The sequence below is a fragment of the Pristiophorus japonicus genome, chromosome 1, assembly GCF_044704955.1.
Source record: "Pristiophorus japonicus isolate sPriJap1 chromosome 1, sPriJap1.hap1, whole genome shotgun sequence".
Taxonomy (NCBI): domain Eukaryota; kingdom Metazoa; phylum Chordata; class Chondrichthyes; family Pristiophoridae; genus Pristiophorus; species Pristiophorus japonicus.
Genome location: NC_091977.1, coordinates 211,676,877 through 211,682,876, shown reverse-complemented (window position 1 = coordinate 211,682,876; position 6,000 = coordinate 211,676,877).

The following is a 6,000-nucleotide window of genomic DNA, read 5'->3' as shown; positions in this document are numbered from 1 at the left end:
GGGTATTTGTTTAAAGTGCACAACTAAAATAGTTGAAAGCTGGTTTACTCTTCAGTCGGCATGCCTTCGCAAGATGCCCCATTTTCCTGCAGAAGAAACACTCTGCCTTCACATATGGACAACTTTGAGCAATGTGTTTTCTCATGCACCGATAGCATGACTTCAATGTATTGTTCTGATTACCAGTTGCTGAGACCTTGTGGCCCAACTGCCTTTTACTTTTAACCTGTAGGCGATTGACCTTGTCAATAATTTTCTTCTGATCGCATCATTTTTCATCCCACAAACAAAGCGGTCACGCAATGCTCGGTCCTGAAATTTCTGAAATTACAGTGACTAGATAGCTTTTTTTAATGCTACAATCCACTCACTGATGCTTTTATCGGTTAACTGATCTCGTATTCTGAAATAATAACTTTCAGCAATTTCCAGGGGCTCAGGACTGTAGTGCTGTTCTAACTTAGTTAAATTCTGCTTAGGTGATGTGTCCTTTGGCTTGATAAGCACAAGCACATTTTTCAGGGTTTCATACACCTCGGGCCCTGCTTCAGTTAAGAAAATAGCCCATTTTCTTTCGAACACCACCCGGTTATGGTTTTTATCACCGGGGACTTTGATACTATTTGCGGTGAAAAACATTTCTAGCTGCTCCACATATGCTCTGAAACTTTCACAGTCACGTTGAAACTCTCCCACGTGCCCTATTATTCCCATAGATACAGCCATCTGGACTGTGGTATTTCAGCCAAGTGTGCTTGCAATTTACCTTGGATTTTTAGCTGTTAAAACAAAACAGAGAAGCTCTCAATGTCTCTCTATCATATGGCTGAATCATCCACCAACAAAAATTTCAGCTAGGTTATCCGATTATCCTATCCTCATCGCCAATGTTATGTTTTAAGTACAACATCATAAACACACAAGCTGTAAGATGGCTAATAACTTTAGGAAACCCAGTCACCTGACTTGTTCCCTCTTTATTGTTGTAAACAACAATAGCTGCAGTGCCACAGTAGTCCACTGGGTGGAGCTATATATATTACAGAAGGGCAACCAAAGCCAGAGCTCCTTGGATGATGAAAGAGTTGGAGTAGAAAAAGAGGGCGTATGACAGATGTCAGCTTTATAATACATTTCGGCCAAATATAAAAAGTAGAGAGAAAAAGTGAACAAGGAAGTAAGAGGGATAAAGAGACAGTACGAGAATAGATTGGAGGCTAACATGAATGGGAATCCAAAGGTCTTGTATAGGCATTTTACAGTTGTTAGACGAGCAGTGGGGGCAATTAAGGAACAGAATAGTAAACTATTGGTGGAGACAGAAGGCATGGCTTTTAAGGGGCGGTTAGATAAGCAAATGAGGAAGAAGGGAATAAAGGGTTATGATGATAGGGTTAGATGAGGAAAGCCAAGATGATGCTCAATTGGACCATAAATACTGGCATAGACCGGTTGAGCTGAAAGGCCTGTTTTTGTACTGCATATCATATGTAATCATATGTAATGTCTGAGGTACTAAATTAGTACTTTGCATCAATGTTAAACAAGGAAGAGCAATTGGCCAAAGCTACGTTAAATGAGGAGGTTGTTGGGATACTGGATGACATAAAAATAGATAAAGAGGAGGTACTAGAAAGGCTGGCAGTAATTAAAGTGGATAATTCACCTGGCTCTGATGGGATGCATCCTAGGTTGCTAAGGGAAGTAAGGGTAGAAATTGTGGAGCTGCTGGTCACAATTTTCCAATCCTCCTTAGATACAGGGGTGGTGCCAAAGGACTGGAAGATTGCAAATGTTACACCCTTGTTCAAAAAGGGGAGAAAGATAAATCTGGCAATTACAGGCCAGTCAGTTTAATGTCAGTTAAGGGGAAACTTTTAGAAACAATAATGTGGAAAATAATTAACAGCTACTTAGACAAGCATGGACTAATAAAGAAGAGCCAGCACAATTTTTTTAAGGGCAAATCATGTTTGACAAACTTGATTGAGTTTTTTGATGAGGTAGCAGGCAGGGTGGATAAGGACAGTGCAGTTGATGTTTTGTATATGGACCTTTAAAAGATATTTGCTAAAGTACCACATATTAGCATTGTTAGTAAAACTGAAGCCCATGGGATAAAAGGGGCAGTAGCACCATGGATACAAAATTGGCTAAGGGATAGAAAACAAAGAGTTGTGGCGAATAGCTGTTTTTTGGACAGGAGGGAGGTATACAGTGGTGTTCCACAATGTTCAGTACTAGGGCCACAGCTGTTTTTGGATATACATTAATGACTTGGACTTTGGGTACAGGGCACAATTTTGAAATTTGCAGATGAAGAAACTTGGAAGTGTAGTAAACAATGAGGAAGATAGTGATAAACTTCAAGAAGACAGTGCAATGGACGGACACATGGCAGATGAAATTCAACACAGAGAAGTGTGAAGTGATACATTTTGGTGGTTGATTGAGGGGAGACTGTACACACTAAATGGTACAATATTAAAGGGGGTGCAAGACAGAGACCTAGGGGTGTTACGTATAAATCTTTCCGATATTGGCCAATGGTTTACCGTTGGCATTAATATATAATGACTGCCTTCTTTCAAAACCGTTTTTGTGACGTCACTTGGCGTCAAATACTCCGATATCGCTGTTTTTGAAAAATTGGCCAATAACACCATTCTTAAATACTACGAAAAATAATGGCCAAAAATTACAGGTCTTACCAGGTCTGATTCACGATGAAACCGGCACTAATGGCGCCATCTTTAAAAATGGAGCTACGGTTCAGTGAATGAAAGCATTTGGAGAGAAGGCTGCGTTTTACACTTTGAGGTTTTTGTGAGTTTATGCTTTGTTTTTAAGGACATTTAAGGACATTTAAGAACCTTTAAGAACATTAAGAATAATGGGTCCTATGCTATCTCTGCCATTATTGCTGCAGCTTTTGTTATTGAGCAGAGATCTGGAAGAAGGCTTATTGAACAGCATTATCAGCATAATCAAAGAGGTCACAGACTTATGGGGAGGAGGCCTTACCCCCAACTTGTTTTCAGGAGCAGCGCTCATACCTGCACCTGACTGAGGCACAGTGCGTGAGAAGGCTGCGCTTTCGAAAAGAGGTGGTCACAGAGATATGCCAGCTCATAAAGGCAGACATACAACTTACTGCCCGTCGAGTTAAAGGTGACTGCGTCATTTGCTTTCTATGCTTCCGGCTCCTTTCAGGCATCAGCAGAGGACATATGCTCCATCTAGCAGTTCGCTACACATCGCTGCATTCACCAGGTGACTATTGCTCTATATGCACACAGGATGGACTTCATGAACTTACCAATGACCAGGGAGGCACAGAATGAGAGGGCTCTAGGCTTTGCACGAATTGCTGGCTTCCCCAAGGTACAGGCTGCCATTGACTGTACGCGCATTGCCCTGTGCGCACCTTTTCAGGATTTGAAACTGAAAGGGATTCCATTCGCTGACCATACAGAGCGTCTGTGACCATACTCAGCGCATCATGGCATTAAATGCACAATTTCCAGGAAGCATCCATGATGCATTCCTCTTGCGTGAGAGCTGTTTGAGCATCAGCCAAAAGGCCAGAGCTGGATGCTGGGGGACAAAAGTTACGTGCTCGCCACCTGGCTCATGCCCCCCCTCCACAACCCTCAGACAGAAGCCGAGTATCGCTATAATAACAGCCACATAGCCACACACAATATCGTCGAAAAGACAGTTGGAGTGCTGAAGCAGCGCTTCCGGTGCCTGGACCACTCTGGAGGCTGCCTGCAATACTCTCCTGAGCAGGTCACCGAGTTCACTGTGGTGTGCTGCATGCTACACAACTTAGCCATCATGATGGGACAGGATTTGCCACTGGGGACTGCAGGACCACCTCAGGAGAGAGGGGAGAGGAGGAAGACAAAGACGAGGAACCCATGCCACCACCACCCCCAGGACGACAGGGGAGGAGGCCTCGTGGACCTTATGCCATTGCAAGAGCCTTGTGTCAGCAGCTGATAATTCACCGCTTTGCATGAAGGCTGAACGGCAAAGTTCATCATTGACTGCCCACTGTATCCCACCATGTTGACTATTTCCCCCTGTTATTCTGTGAATGAAATACTGCACAAGTTTGATTTAGTTGAAAAAATAATTTGAAATTTATTAAACATTTGTGCAGCTGTACTTTAATGCAACTTTCTAAATGTTCATTTTGTAACTTTAGTGATATTTTTGAATATTAAACTCTTCAATCGTAAACATCACTTAAATAACAACAAATCAACCACCAACATCAACAACAAAAGAAGCACAAAAAAACCAACAAAACAAGAACAACAACCCAACAACCCCTGCAGCAAACATCCTTCAATTGCAGCCACATTTCCCTCCGCCCCCTAATTTGAACAGTCCCATCCCCTTCTATTGTTGCCCTTGGCCTTGCTCCTACCCCCACCCCTACCCTACCCCTGGTGGTCCCAATATGTTTTTTAGCAGCACGGCCAGGGTGCTGCTCTTGTTGGGGGACAGAAGTAGGAGACGCTAATGGAAGGCTTGGAGAAGCTGGGGCTCTGGAAGGCCCGGCTTCTGAGTTGTTGAGCCTGTTGCTCAGCCTCAACACTGATTGGTTTGGTCGGTCTGGGTGTCATGACACTGGGGACTGGAGTGCCATGAGTCGAGACCATCAATTGCCATTGGGCATTGACAGCCTCGGTGTTCTCGCGCGTTGCAGCTACTAGCTACGAAAAACCCGCCCTAATGTCTGCAGATAGTACTGCAATGTTTCCCGAGATCCCACCCATGACCTCGAGAAGCTGTCGGCTGAGCTGGATGCTCTCCCCAGATCGTCCCACCAAATCCATTTGCTTGCCTGCCTGCATTTCAGCACAGCGGCCTTGCCGACTCAGCCTCCGCACAGATGGCAGATGAGCTTCTGCCCTGGGTGTGCTTTGCTGCAACCCACTGAAACCTGGGACCTCTGATGCTGGATAACCAGAGAATGTCCCGCTTTCCTCCTCTGATGGACTGCTGGCTGCAGCTGAAGCCCTTTTTCCTGTGTGGCCACCCCCACACCCACCAAAACCATCCCCCCCTCATGTGAATTTCTTCCTCCTCCTCCTGTGGAGGTTCCTCAGCAGGACTGAGGTCGGTATCGTCGACAACAGCATCTGTTGAACTGGGGGCATCCTCTGCCATCTCCGATGAGTCTGAATCCACATCTGCAAAATAAAAAAGAACAGATGACTGGTTAGCAGCAGGGGAGGGGGCACGGTACATGAGTAGGCTCACATAGCGCAGGCTCATTTGAAGGACCATAAGAACATAAGAAATAGGATCAGGAGTAGGAGTGTTTCATGCACAAGGACCCCCAGGTCGCTCTGTGCTGCAGCACTTTGCAATTTTCTCCATTTAAATTATAATTTGCTTTTCTAATATTTCTTTCAAAGTGGATAACCTCACATTTTCCCATTGCAAATGTAATGTCCCTATTTAAAAAAGGAGGCAGACAGAAAGCAGGAAACTACAGACCAGGTAGCCTAAGATCTGTTGTTGGGAAAATACTGGAGTCCAGTATTAAGGAAGCAATAGCAGGACATTTGGAAAAGCATAATTCAATCAAGCAGAGTCAACATGGTTTAATGAAAGGGAAATCATGTTTGTCAAATTTTCTGGAGTTATTTGAGGATTTAACGAGCAGGGTGGATAAGGGGAGACCAGTGGATGTGGTGTATTTGGATTTCCAGAAGGCATTCAATAAGGTGCCACATAAAAGGTAAACTGCAAAAGATAACAGTTCATGGGGTTGGGGGTAATATATTAGCATGGATAGAGGATTGGCTAACTAACAGAAAACAGAGAGTCTTGATAAATGGGTTATTTTCCAATTGGCAAACAGTAACTAGTGGGGTGCCGCAGGGATCGGTGCTGGAGCCTCAACTATTTACAATCTATATTAATGACTTGGATGAAGGGACCCAGTGTAATGTAACCAAGTTTGCTGATGATACAAAG